Raw genomic sequence first — 14565 nt, forward strand, 5'->3', positions numbered from 1 at the left:
TTACATATGTATATATGTGTGTGTATGTGTGTGTGTATGTATGTATGTATGTATGTATATGTATGTATACATATATGTATATATATTTACATATGTATGTATGTGTGTATATATATATACCCAGTCAATAAGCACATTAGGATATTAAATAAATTAAGCCAACCTATATTTCATTTTGTAAATTATGGTTTACATAATTACCTTTTTAACAGAAAAGTCTTAATATGTTTACTCATTTTTCTAGGGTCACGTTGTTCCTTTTTTCCCTTTCTTCTAATTACTATGAATAGCATTGTTAGTAGAGGGCCACCCCAATGATGCTACAGCCAGTCTCCTGTGTTGGTTGCTTTGCTTGTAACTGATAGCAACAGTGTTAATCCCACTGAACTTAACGACTGCCAGATATTTTTTTGTAGCCAAATCTGAAGCAATCTTTATTAAGTATTGGCCAGGATATAGACACTAGCCAGGTACATACCCGGGATTTCCAGAAAACGGCTGCAAGTTAAGTTAGTCTGGTGTTTATAAAGGCAAAAACCCACAAGGAGATGTACTTCCTGCCTTTGTCCGATTGGGGTAAGCATACAACCTGACTAGTGCCTGCCTGCCTTCCTCCCTCTCATTTCCATGTGACTAAACACATCCTGTGCAATTGGGGCAACCAGCCTTATTTACTGGAGTGAAAATACGTGGCTTGTTATCTTACAGGAATAATAGCCCCCAGCATTCCAGGACATTGTCCTTGGGCAAGTAGGGTTTGCAGGTTTATCTGTCCTTGGGAAAGTAGGGCTTATAGTTTAGAAGCTTTTTTGTTTTATAGATCTCTTAAGCACAGTAATTAAAACTTAAAACATAACTTTGGCCCTCACAGCAACTTAACAGGTAAATAATTTACATTGGTTCATGGCTTAGAGAGGTGGGGTTCATCACAGCAAGAAAGGCATTCCAGAGGTCAGTCTGTGTGTCAGCTGCTTATCAAGTGACACTTAACAGAGGTGACATGTCAAGAGCCACTGGCACAAGATTCTTGACTTTGCTACAGAAAAGAATTTTAAGACAAGTCAGTTTGAAGCAAGTTGGAGTTTATTAAAAGAGATTTTAATTTAAATTTAAGTGATGGGTCAGCAGACATTTAGGAAAATGGGTGCACACACCCAACATGGGCGTGTGGCTTTCAAGTGAGTCACATTTAACACTCACACTTTGATTGGTTCCTGGAGTTACATCTCAAAGGGTTGCTAAAGGACTGAGATGAGATTATGGGGTGGGACCTGCGGTACTTTGAATACAAGAAGTAAAACTATAGTTCCCAAGGGCTGCATCTGAGCTAAGATGTTTTCACTGTAAACAAAGTTTATGGCCTTGTTTATGAGATTCCCAAAAGATTGCAGGCTCACATTTGGGAAAAGGCCATATTCCAATGTCATATGTTCTTAGGCCTTAAACATAGTTCATTGCTATTTTAATGTTCTTATTTTAGAATATCTCTATGTAAAGGGATATTATCTCTGGAAGGGGAGTGGGTTTGGTTTTTCGAGACAGAGTGTGTCTGCATAGCTTTGGTTGTCCTGGACTTACTTTGTAGACCAGGCTGAGTTCCTCTTTTTTTTTTTTTTTTTTTTTTTTTCTCTCTCTCTTTTTTTTTTTAATTTAAATATAATTACATTATTTTCTCTCTTCCTATCCTTTCTCCCGTTCAAATTCATGACCTATTTTTCTTTGTTATACACACACTCACACACACACACATACTATATATATATATATATATATATATATAATACTTATTTATATACTGTGTACATGTATATTCATCTATATAATTATTTATATGATTGTATATGTATATATGTTTATACAAATGAATATATGTAATCATATAAATACAAAAATATATCTGCATCAGTTCTGCCTCCAGGTTTCTGCCCTGTTTGAATTCCTGTCCTGGCTTCCTTCAGGAAGTGTAAGCCTAATTAACCCTTTCCTCCCCAATTTGCTTCTTGCTGATGGTGTTTCATAGCAGCAATAGAAACACAGACTAAGACAGTAGCTCAATTCAAATACCAGTTTCTGCATCTCCCCACCTCCGTCCGACGGCCTAGGAAATGGCAGGATGGCCAGTTCTCAGGGGTTTGTCCTGAGGGTTGAGTTGTCCCTAGCAATGTTCTGGAGTAGTGTGTGGCACATAATGAACTCATAATCATCAAACAAGAGCTGCTATTGCTGGTGTACAAAGTGACCTTGGAGTCTGAGCCACTTCTTATTTTCTTCACTACAAATAGCGATATAAGCCGAGCATGGCGGTGCAGGCCTGTAATCCCCAGCACTCTGGGATTTTGGGGACAACCTAGTCTACACATAGAGTCCAGGACAGCCAAGGATACACAGAGAAACTCTGTCTTGGGAGTTGGGGGGGGAGGGAGCAATATAAGGAACATCTTCACATCATGAGTTGCTTCCGATTAGTTATTTCCATGAAATCATGTTATGGGATCAAAGAGGTAGCCGAAGGAAAACTTTAAAAAGTATTTTCTTTGATCTCTGCCCTTGAAGAAAACTTAATGGTAGGGAAAAGCAACACTAACTGAGCTAAAAGAGACAATAAAGCAAAGAAGCCCACGTCTATTTGACAACAATCTCAACAACTCAGCAAACACCCACTGTGATCACAGAACTATACTATGGACACCAAACAGAAGCCCCTGCTTCTACCCAGTTGAATGAATTTGACAAGTGCCTCCCAGTCTGCTCTATGCATCTTTCACGGTACATGTAACTGGAATATGGAGGGAACCAAAGTGTTCTTTGTCCCTAAACACACAAACAAAAATCTGTGCAAGAAGGTAACACGAGACTATATAGCCAGGTGCCAAATCACAGCCTTGAAGAATCCCAGATCTACTGTACAGGCAGAGTCAGCTAAACAGTACAGAGTGGGTGCTGGCTAGAGCTCCCTGGCAGACTTAAATGCATTTTCAAAGGACCATAGCCAGTTGGCTGAAAAAAAAAAAAAAAAGCAGCACACTACCACCCAAGTAATGACTACATTAAACTCTGCTTTCTTCCTACAATGTAGCCTTCTTATAATTGCCTTTAATCCATCCCCAGATGAACAGGATAGCTTTGCATCCAACATCAGCAGCTGAAACACAGTCCCCCTAACCCTGTTGGAAGGTGAAGGCATCTGCCAGCTTCATCTGGAGGCTAAGTCCAGAGTGGTGACTGCTGAAGAGGGGGACTGATGGCCCTGGGCATTTGTTTGGGAAGGAACGAAATAAATACCGATTATTTTTAGGGTGCGTTATGGTAGGTATGGGGGTTGGTGGGCGTCCAGGGGGGTAGTTCTAGGTTCAGATGCCCTAAAAGAAGAAATTAGCCACAGGCGCATGCATGGTTGGTTTCTTGCTGGAGAAAAAATCACTTCTCACAGTGGAAATGCTAGAGCTGGAAACAGGTCCAAGGCTCAATGGCTCCAGGACCAGAACCTTGGAAGTGTTCAGGAATGCCACAAAAGGCCTGCCCTTTTTTGTGTGTTATTTTCATGCCACCTGTTTTTTGTTTTGTTTTGTTTTGTTTTTCCTGCACATGCTTTATGTTTTATTTTGTTACCTGTAGGCCAGAGCCTGGGGTTTCCAGTCTTTCTCTTTGCCGCTGGTGTCTTTCATCTGAGGATCCTAATGTTGCTTAGACTTCACTCTGTCTCCCTTTCCTGCCTCTGGTACAGAAGTAATGTGTCCTCAACAAAAGTCACATCACAAACCTCACCACTCTCCAGCGCCTTCTTTGCCTTCTTCTTTGTTTGCCTGGTTAAAGAGAGCAGGGCCACTCATTTCCAAAAACCCAAAGAACCCTTTTCTGGCATTCAGGAAAATTTGAAGTTGCCAGGAATCTCCTATGTAAGAAGACAAACCCCTATAAAGGCTTTCCTGGCCTTTAACCTGCTCAGACAAGCATTATTCTTGTGCCTTATCAAGGCTCAATTAATCTGCCTCCGGAACTGACAGGATCCAGAGGACCCCAGAAGCCTCCTCAACACTCAGAGACCAGCTACTTTCCCCAAGCAGCAGACAAGCAAAGCTGCCTTCCTTATATGGTGAAAAGTGCCCTGCCCCTTTAAGGGCAAGATACTTGGCTGCAGTCAGTCCCTGGGAAGTTTGCGGGCAGCTAGGTCCTGTGTGGCTGATCCTTGCTGCTACCCTGCAGGTGAGTTCCCAAACCTCCCCTTCCCCCTTGCGACGCCCCCCCCCCCAGAATTGTTCCCAAAACAGTTTACAAATGCTTTTATGAAAGGCTAGAGCATTTTAGGGTCAGCAAATAGGGTGTTGCTTGCAGAAGTTTGAGTTGAAGGAAAAGCAAGGTTAGTAAAGACTTGTGCAGCAATGCAGGCGTTGCGTCTAACTTCCCAAGCGAGGAAGCAGGAAGATGATGACCGAGGCCCTTGGGCATTCTGGGACAGGAAAAGTGAGGGCAGATTCTAGGCAATGCCTTAAAGGGTGAATTTAAAACTCTTGAGCTATGTAAGCTGGCAGGTTGCGAGTTTAAAGCAAACAGGGGCGGGAGGAGAAAAAACGCTTCTGCAAGTGCTGGTGGTTTGGGGGAAGCTGGAGGCACCCGGCTGACTGCAGAGGAGACAAGTACCGGCGAATGCTCACGCAGCTGGGGCTTGGAAGGCTGCAGCCTTAACCCTTTGTCCGGGTGACTGTAAGGCTTGGCTGTCAGGCACTCAGGGTGCGACTAGGGAGGGGATGTCTTGTGATGTTTTGCAGTCGGATGAGGTTTGGGGAAAAGTGTCGCTCCCAAGCACCACGTGAAAGAAAGCGCTCGGGAATTCTGTCACCCGCGAGCCTTTGGCTGGCAGACTTAGTCGCACTTAAGCTGATTATACCTCCGTCATGTACTAATTCAGCTTCCAGCTGCTTCTTCCCAGAAAATATAGCCTCTTAGGTTAGCAGTCTGAAATCAACTAGCAAAACTTTTGAAGGTCTAAAGACTCGCCAGCCCGGAGTGTGTGTCCAGGAAAGGCTAAGATGCATTCATTTGGGACTGGGATTTTATTGATAGCCTAAGGAGAAGTGGGTGTGGCAGAGGAGCAAAAATACTTGATGGTCATTTTATCTCCTGCCCCAAGCCGTTTTTTACCAAGCCCATTCATCAGCTACAGCCAAAAGAGAAGTCCGCCCAGGAATTTAAAAGAGAGGTGGTGTGTTGCAGGGTGTGGGTGTCGCCTCTCCTCTTTGCTCAGTCAGGGGCTATTCATCATCCTGAACCCAGCTGGTTTCGGTGCAGTGGTGCAGTGGTCAGCGGTGGGAAGGTTTAAAAGTGGATTAAAATTCCTCACATATTCCCTGTCTTGTAAACATATTCGTATATCAGAGTATTCGCCAGAAGAATTTATTAACTGATTCATTAACTAATGAGTGCCCTATGTGCTCGTTAATGCTTCCTAGAGAAGACTCCTTGAAAAATACTTTGTTTTTATCAACAGGGCTTCCTCCATTCAAAGGCTTTTCTCTTGCCTGGCTTCTGATGGGTGGGTAAAGCCTACTTTGAGCTCTGAAATCATAAAAGACTCTCTTGAGCTTCACCTACACACAAATACTACTGTCCAGGCCAAAAAAAAAAAAAAAAAGGTTCGTAATCACAACATAGGCAAGACCGGAGCTTATGGGCCTAGCTCTGCTTCATTTTGCATCAAGCTAATGCAGAAAGATGAGTCAAAGTATACCGCTTGCTGGCCTGATGACTTGAATTCAATCCCTGGATCCCACAAGGTGGCAGGAGAGAACGGGCTCCTAAGGATTGCCTACTGACTTCCAAGGGCACCATAGCATAAGAGCATCTGTGACACACACACACACACACACACACACACACACACACACACACACACACACACGTGCACTCTGCTTTCACTATGCACATAGCCAAGAAAAGTGAAATCTCATGCCCGGATCTGGGAAATCTCTACAAGGCAAACTACTGTGATCTTTTGTAAACTAAATCAAGGCATTTAGCAAGTACAGCTTCTTAAACATTTCCCACAGTGACCTTCAGTCACATACCAACTGCATGACTTCACAGGGCCGGTTAGTTGAAGCGTGCTTCAGTTTCCTCACTACTAACACATGGATTGGAAGGGACTTTCCGAGCACGTAGGGCGACCAACTGGAATTCAGCAGGTCTGGGCTATATTCCCAGTCTCTTTACTTATTCTAGGACTGCAGAGAAGTTCCCTAGCTGGTGTGCACCTTAGTGACCTTGTTTGCAAAGTAAATGAGTAACTCATTTTTTTTTTTTTTTTTTCTTTCCCTGTGACCTGGAGAAACATAGCATTCCTGGAGGAGGAAACGAGGTTTGGAAGCAGAAACCAGCTCTGTAGCCCTTTAGAACCACAGTAGAATCTTGTTCCTCCTCCTCCCAGTCCCTTTAAAGGAAGGACACCCAGCTCCCCGGGAAAAGCCATGCCTAGTTATTAGCCAGGCTTAAAGTAGATGCTCCTCAGCAGACTCACTTCCACTTATTCTGTTAGAATAGTTGGCTTTTTCCATTGGTGCAAAACTATTCCATGAGCTCGAGGAGCAACATAAGGCATCTTAGCTTTTTGTTTGTTTGTTTGTGTTGTTGTTGTTGTTGTTGTTTGAGACAGTTTCTCTGTGTAACAGCCCTGACTGTCCTGGATGCACTTTGTAGACCAGGCTGGTTTCAAACTCACAGAGATTAGCCTACTTCTGCATCTAAGCATCTTTGTAAAAGAGGTTTACTCCAGTAAAAAGCATGTAAGGGAACTTTTTGTTACTATAAAGCAATTCTTACAATAACACCAATGGCTGCTTTTCTATGAAATCTCTTAACACATTCACATTCTTAAAAATGCCTCTGTTGTTTGCGTTGTTTTCATCATTCAGGCTGCTCTGAGAGTGTTTTACTGTAACAGGAGTGCATAAGGCATACTTCTATATGGAAGATAATCTCTCTGCCCTCTTTGGAAAGCAGAGAGACATTTCAGCAACAGAAATGCTTCAAGTATTTGTCACAGTACATAACACGAGTTGAGGATGCAGAATGACCCCCCCAGCCCCACCCCGGCCACTGATCTCCTGGTCTGGATTAACACTTCTTCTATCAAGAGGCTGGATTTCGAGTTCACTGGACTGAGAGGTTAAATTAGCTGTGAGACTCCAAGCATCTTCCTTAGGATGTCCGAGCCTCAGTTCAAGTGCATAAAGCAAAGATGATGGTACCTGAGCATGCAGCCGGGGAAGAGTGAGAAGCATGGCCAGCGCTGGGGGCTCTGTTTCCTCCCACTGCGACATCATTTCAGCTACATCCCAAAGCCTAACAATTCCTAACGGAGTTGCTGTGCCTCGCCTATAAAACAGTGGCCCTGGGGGCTCAGCTGGTAAGAGCACACTTGCTGGGAAATCAAAAGAACCTGAGTGCAATACCTAGCACCCACATAGATATTGTCATGCCAGAGTTGAAAAGCAGAGACAGGTAGAGATCCCAAGACCTAGCTGGCTAGCTCCTGGTTTAGTGAGACATCCTGCCATTAAAAAAAAAAAAAAAAAAGTGGAAAGCAATCGAGGCAGACACTCAATGTCCTCTGGTTTTTGCATGTACACACACCTGAAAACATACACGCACATACAACACACACACACACACACACACACTCCACATATTTGTACAAAAATGGAATTCATTAGGCCTGGATCTTGTGGGCTCTTCAAACTATTTGCAATTATAGGTATATTTCTAATAATACATTATATATGAATTTTTAATTTTTGAAACATTTTATTTTATGTGTATGAATTTTTGCTTGCATGTATGTATGTGCACTGCATGCATGCCTGGTGCCTGCGGAGATGAGGAGAACATGTCGGACCTCCCCCCCACCCCCTAGAGACTGGAGTTACGTTAAAGATGGTTGTGAACCACCATGTGCACGCTGGGAACCAAACCTGGTTCCTCTGCAAGAGCAACAAGTGCTCTGAATGACCGAGACAGCTCTCCAGCCACATAAATTCATTCTTTAATAAAAATAGGTTAAGTTTGTGTTTAAGTAGAACCAAAAAGTAGTTGATCGGATGATGGTAGATGTGTGAATGGTGCTTAAAAGCTGCTGGGTCTCAGAGGGCTTTGGATCGTCTTCTTTAGGGCCTTAAACCACATGGAATGAGGAACCGGAAGTGAGCCTACAGTTACCCAGGTGAGCTGGAGATGTGGGCGGAGCTGATCTGAATCTCTGCACACAGCTCCAGCTGTTTGCTTCCACTTCTGCAGGCCTGATGGAGAAACTTGTGCAGTGGTCTTATTCAGTGCGTATCCTTCAGCTAAAGCTGTACTTGGAACAGTCAAGCACAATGGTGCTTCCCTTAAGGGAAAGGGATGGTTCTCTGTTGCCCACCTGCCTTGGAGCTGCCTTTGAAATAGCCACACACTTGCCTAGTATTCTCTGAGTCTGTACTCAATGTTTGTGGCCAGCAGATATCTGCCTGCGGGAAATTGTCACTGGAGCAAGCCTTGTGGGTTCTTGCCAGAGATGTGTGCTTGGCAGGACCTTCTGGGCTTTTCTTTATTAACCATCACAGAGCGGAGCAGACAACATTTTTCTTCTTCTTTCATCACACCTACCCTGGACTACTCTGACTTCCCAAACTAGAGAGAGCATAAAATATTCATTAACATGAGGTTGTGGCCCTATCCCTTGTGTTACTATATGTGGGTGTGGCTTGAGGCCAGAATATCTGCAATTTTCTGTCATTGCTGATGGTCTGGGAGCTCCACTTTGGAAACAGGTCTTATAACCTAACACTAAATTTCAGCACCAGTGCTTCCAGGCCCTGCACCTCTTCTGTTCTGGTGTGTGTGTGTGTGTGTGTGTGTGTGTGTTGTATAGCAATCTCTCTGTTAAAAACAAAGATTAATCCTGGTGTTGCACAAAAGGACACAACAAAATGAAAGTACACCAGCAAGGCAATTCTTCTTGTAAAAAGGGTTCACCAAAACCCAAACCAGTCTAGAAAGCACACCAGGGACAAACAGCTTCCACCTTTAATGCCTGAGCTAGGTCAGGTGACAGCATCTCATGCCATCAGTGGGGGCTCAGCTTCACAATCTGACTGGATTAGCTAATGGGCACCAAGTAGAAGGGAAAGGTTCAGGAAACGAGAATCCTTGCTGGGTTTACTGCCTTTGACAGAAAAAATTTTTTTTTCATCTCCTCACCAAATTTGCTTATCACTGTGCATTAAACTCTAATCATACAAGCATTGTGTCTTATCTGTATAATATGAAGTTCTCCCAATACCCCAACCTACTTGTTTTTCCAAAAGCAAACTAGAAGGGATTAGATAACCAAATTCTCACTAGTGACAAGAGGGAGATTTTATCCTCAAATCAGACCTGTCCAGGAACTTTTCTTTCTTTCCACTTTTCTTGGGTGGACAGTTAATTCGAATTTGTCTGTTAGCTCCATTTCACTGGTAGTAGCTGCCTAGGGTGTCCGGTTGAGGAGTCACAAGTGGGTTCAGGGATTGAGCGCCCGGGACCAGAGGGCAGCAATGTGCTCTTGCTCTGTCAGAGTCCTCACATTCATGCCTTCCTCTGCCCATGGACCACTTCTGTTACAGGTCAGGCTCAGATAGCAAATGCAAGTTCAAGTTTCATTTCATTTTGATGCCTGCTCCGTAAGTAAGGAACAACAAAGTTTGCCTTTCCCTCTCCATCTTACAAGGAGAAGTCCTTTTTGTTGTTGTTGTTGTTGTTGTTTAAAGAAAGCTTAATAAAAATAAAGTAAAAGAAAAATGTAAAAGTTGAAAGAAAAACAAGTAAAGAAAATGGGATGCAACTAATTTATAGGCAATAGTCCCTAATGTAGACCTTCTGCCATAAACTGGTGAGGACACAAGCCATTATGATGACAGCGTGAGACCCTGTCTGGAAATGAATGAATACGGTCCCTTGGGCCAGTAAAGTGGAGGGAGAACTAGGAAGAGCACAGAAATCAAATAATATGCCTTAACAGGAAGTCATTCCAGAGTCCACTACAGAGATGACGGTGGCCTGGATGAGGACCATAGTGAAGAGGATTCCAGAAGACACAGCATTCAAAAGGAAGGCTACTGTCAGGTGCAGTATCATGGTCTTTCATCCCCACACCTTCAAGTCAGAGGCAGGTAGATCTCTGTGAGTTCCAGGCCAGATGGGACTGCACAGTGAGACCCTTTCTCAGACAAAAGAAGCGTACTAAGTACATATGTAGTTTCTTATCTACTTTTACCTTCTTCATTTTGTAATCAGTTGGTTTCCTCTATACACTAAGGAGTCTTTGTGGCATCAAATTCTAGAACTTAATCTTTCCAGTGTAAGCCCTTGAACTCTCGCCCTGCCATCCATCCACCTGCATTTTCAGATGCTCCTTCCTTGGGGAGAGAATCCATTTGCTTCTAGTTTGAAGGGAGAGGTGAAATAACACCTGCTCCCTGAGCAACAATATGTAATTTCCCTCCACAAAGGTTAACGGGAGTGATCTTACTTGTACCATTTTATAAAACCTGTGTCTAATCACATGACAACAAGTACCAGCTTTACTTTTTTTTTTTCTGCTGAAAATATAGCATCAAAATATCTGGAAGAGGCTGCAGGCATTTTAGTGCTAATTTTACTACAGTATTAAAATCTTGCAAATAGCTTCCAGGTGCATTAAACTCCATTTCCCCAACCCAGGCAATTCAGCTCCCAGGACTTTAGAGGACCCCGTAACTGCCTCTCATAGCTGCGTCTTCTGCGTCCCTGAGCAAGTGGTCCCCACTTTCCCTACATGCAGAGACCCACAAAAAGCAATGGGACCCTACTGAGTCACCTTCACAGGACCCATTTCTGGCCTGTGGGATAAGCATCCTGTCCACTGGCTGAGCCTAGAAGCAGATAAAAAGAGGGAGAAAGTAGGTGGCTGGCTGGCTGCCTACTGCTAAGTGTCTCCACTGAGCGGCAGGTGCCTTGGCAGTCTTACGTGGGTCCTCTACACATGTACGCTCAAAGCTGAGCATGGTGACTGGTCTTGATAGGAACGCCCTACCTTTCTTCTAAGTGGGCGGAGTCACGTTCCCACCAGCTTGTACCCTGCCTTCTACTTTCTAAATAAAACTGAGGAAAAACAGAAAGACAATTAGGCCATTCCCGACGCCCCCTCCCCCGAAAAAAAAACCCAAAACAATTATATCTTCTTTAAACTTATCATGAAAACTTTATTAGCCCAGGAACTAAAAAGCAACCAGGGAGAGGTATAGCTCAGTGGTAGATCAGGCATGCTTAGTATGCATGAGGTCCTGGGTTCGATCCCTCATACCTTCACTTTTTTTTTTTTTCGGTGGAGGTGGGGGGTTGTTTGTTTTGTTTTGTTTTGCTTTGAGACAGGGTTTCTCTGTGTAGTCCTGGCTGTCCTGGACTCACTTTGCAGATCAGGCTAGCCTCGAACTTACAGAGATCTGCCCACCTCTACCTCCCAAGTGCTGGGATTAAAGGTGTGTGCCACCACACCTGCCTTGACAATTTTCAAGGTACAAAATATTGTAGGCGTCCACTTCTTCCTTGGCGACCTTTCTTAGTGTGTGGGAGGCAGAGGCAGGCAGATCTCTGTGAGTTCAAGGTCAGCTTGGTCTACAGATTGAGTAGCAGGACAGCCAGAGCTACACACACACACACACACACACACACACACATACACAAAACCCAGTGTTGAAGAAAAAAACAAACAAACAAGCAAAAAAGTAGCTAGGCTCTCTTATAGTAATAAAAACCCAGAGAGAAGGCTAGATGTACCTCAGTTAGTAGAATACTTGCCTAAGGTGCATAAAGCCTTGGAGATATATATCCTAGCATAGGCAAGGAGGGTGGTGGTGCACGCCTTTAATCTCAGAACTTGAGAGGCAGAGGCAGGCAGATCAAAGTGAATTCGATGCCAGCCTGGTCTACAAAGTGAGTCCAGGATAGCCAAGGCTACACAGAGAAACTCTGACTCAAAGAAAAAAAAACCCAAAACAAACAAACAAACAAACGAAAATCCCAAAAAAAACTAGTATAAACTTACTAGTAAAAATTTCCAGATTCATGGGGTGAAGGTGGTGCATGCCTTTAATCCCAGCACTCAGGAGGCAGAGGCAGCAGATGTGAGTTCAAGATGAGCCTGGTTTACAGAGTCAATTCTAGGACAGGCAGGGAATCAGAAAAACCCTGTCTTGGGGATTGTCGGGGTGTGTGAAAATCCAGATTCTTTACTTAACGTTATGCCTCTTCAAGACCTTCCTAGTCGAGAAAAACAAGTACAAACTCTGAATTTGAGAGTATAAAATGGCCTGCCTTCTTTGCATGAGCTTGGAGCCTTTATTCTTAGAAATACACAACTACCAGCCCTCATCATTAGAATTACTAAAGAGCACAGTTGAGACTTCTGGCCTGTGCACACATGTTACCAAAAATGGTGAATGCTTTGCTGGTGTTGGAGCCAGGAGCAAGGAGGCAAAGCCAAGTCTGGATGGATTCTGGGAGCTTGGATTTAAGTCAGAAACAGGAGCTGTGGCAAAACTCTGTCTTAGCTCAGGGATGGCTGGGCACAAGGCAGTTGAGGCCACCCTCAGGAAAGTGTCAAATGTGCCACTCCCTTTCACAGAAAGACCCTTTGTGAGGGATGCTGCCACCCCAGGATTACAGCTGGAACACTGACAGTCCTTCAAAGGGTGGAATTGCCCGTGGTATCCCCCACAGCACTGCATGGATATTTCCTTGAACACATTGCTGAACATAAGGAAGCTTCATCATCTGGGTGTGCTGTGGAGGACTCAGTCATCCATTTTTCTTTTCTTTTTCTTTTTCTTTTTTTTTTTTAAGTTTTATTTATTTACTTATTATATATACAGTGCTCTGGCTGCATGTACACCTGCATGCTAGAAGAGGGCATCAGATCACATTATAGATGGTTGTAAAGCACTGTGTGGTTGCTGGGAATTGAACGCAGGACCTCTGGAAGAACAGTCAGTGCTCTTAACCACTGAGCCATCTCTCCAGCCCCATCCATTTTTCTAAGCCCTGCTTGCAACATGGATGGCAAAGGTTTTGAACTCAATTATTTTTATTTTCCTGTTAACTTTGTAAAAAAAAAAAAAAAAAAAGGAAGTTCCTTGGTCTCTTATAATTCTGCCCTGGAAGTGAACCATGATCTAAATGGAGGTTGAGTGGTGTGCTGCCTGCTTTTGTGTCAACTTGACACAGGCTGGAGTTATCTGAAGGGAGAAAAGCTCAACTGAGAAGATGCTCCATAAGATCTGGCTGTAGGGCATTTTCTTAATTAGTGATTGGTTGGGGGTTGGGCAGCCAGCAGCCCATTGTGGGTGGGGCCATCCTGGGACTGGTGGTCCTGGGTTTTATAAGAAAGCAGGCCTAGCAAGCTAGAAGGAGCAAGCGAGTAAGCAGCACCCCTCCATAGCCTGTGCATCAGCTCCTGCCTCCAGGTTCCAGGACTATTTGAGTTCCTGTCCTGACTTCCTTCAGTGATAGACAGCAATGTGGAAGTGTAAGGCCAATAAACCTTTTCCTCCTCAAGTTGCTTTTGGTCATGGTGTTTCATCACAGCAGTAGCAACCCTAACTAAGACACATGGTGACAATCAACCTTATTCTGGCTCACTTTGGACATATTCTTCCTCTGTGTGATGGGTGTTTGGTACTGGAGATTTGACCCAGGGACTTGGGCATCCCCAACAAGCACTCTGCCGCTAAGCTACATCTCCAATCATGTGTGGGGGTTTTAGAGACAAGGTCTTATGTAGCCCAGGTTGGCCTGAAACTCATTATGTACCTGAGGCTGGACTTGAAATTCTGATCCTCCTGCCTCAGCCTTCACGATAGCAGAATTACCATCATGTGTCTGTCTCTGTCTCCCTCTGAGTTTCTCGGTCTCTGTCTCTCCCACTTTCACACACACACACACACACTCACACGTTGACTGAGAAATACTTTGTAGGATTACTTGTGCATTTAAGGGGAAATACCCTCCCTGCCCACCCTGCATGCCAAAGTGGAAAGGTCCAAGGACAGCCTCCCCCTCCCTAGAAGCTATTCTGGTATTGACTACAGGAGGTGTTCTAGTGCAAGGCAGCCCTGGGTAGAGGCCTGTAGAACATCAGAGCATGTAGGGTATGGCTGTGGTACAACCCAGCACCAGGTGAGCATCTTGCCCTTAGCAGCCCTGCCTGGTGTCGTTCTGCAGTCACACGGAACCTCAGCTAGCTCATTTCTTTCTTTTCTTTCTTTCTTTTCTTTTCTTCTTCTTCTTTTTTTTTTTTTTTTTTCAATCTCTGGCTTAGCCACATTCCCTGCATTTGGTTTGTCTGATCTTTCTGCTAAAATCAATCTCTTCTAATTATCTTCTGCTCCACTTTTTTGAACTCCTTCCAGGTGCCTCCATTTCTCAGGTGTCTAATACAGAATCTGGGTGAGGTTCCGGCTGAGTGAGGTAGAGGCAGCTGCTTACCTCTCTAGGAGCTAAGGTGCGTTGCCAAGGCAC

The 14565-nt window shown here is 44.1% G+C and overlaps 1 protein-coding gene across 2 annotated transcripts in view; it reads left to right on the top strand.

The window, feature by feature from the left end:
• Schip1 (schwannomin interacting protein 1) overlaps positions 1-14565 on the top strand; it is a 769225-nt gene that overhangs the window by 605220 nt on the left and 149440 nt on the right. Inside the window, exon 1 of one of the 2 annotated variants that reach the window (XM_051157282.1) lies at positions 4130-4203. The exons of the other annotated variant lie outside the window; for it this stretch is intronic. The gene's annotated coding sequence lies outside the window, so the exon portion shown is untranslated. Of the gene's footprint in view, positions 1-4129; positions 4204-14565 lie in introns of those variants that run through there. 2 annotated transcript variants of the gene reach the window in all.

This window comes from Acomys russatus, chromosome 15 (genome assembly GCF_903995435.1).
Source record: "Acomys russatus chromosome 15, mAcoRus1.1, whole genome shotgun sequence".
Lineage (NCBI taxonomy): Eukaryota > Metazoa > Chordata > Mammalia > Rodentia > Muridae > Acomys > Acomys russatus.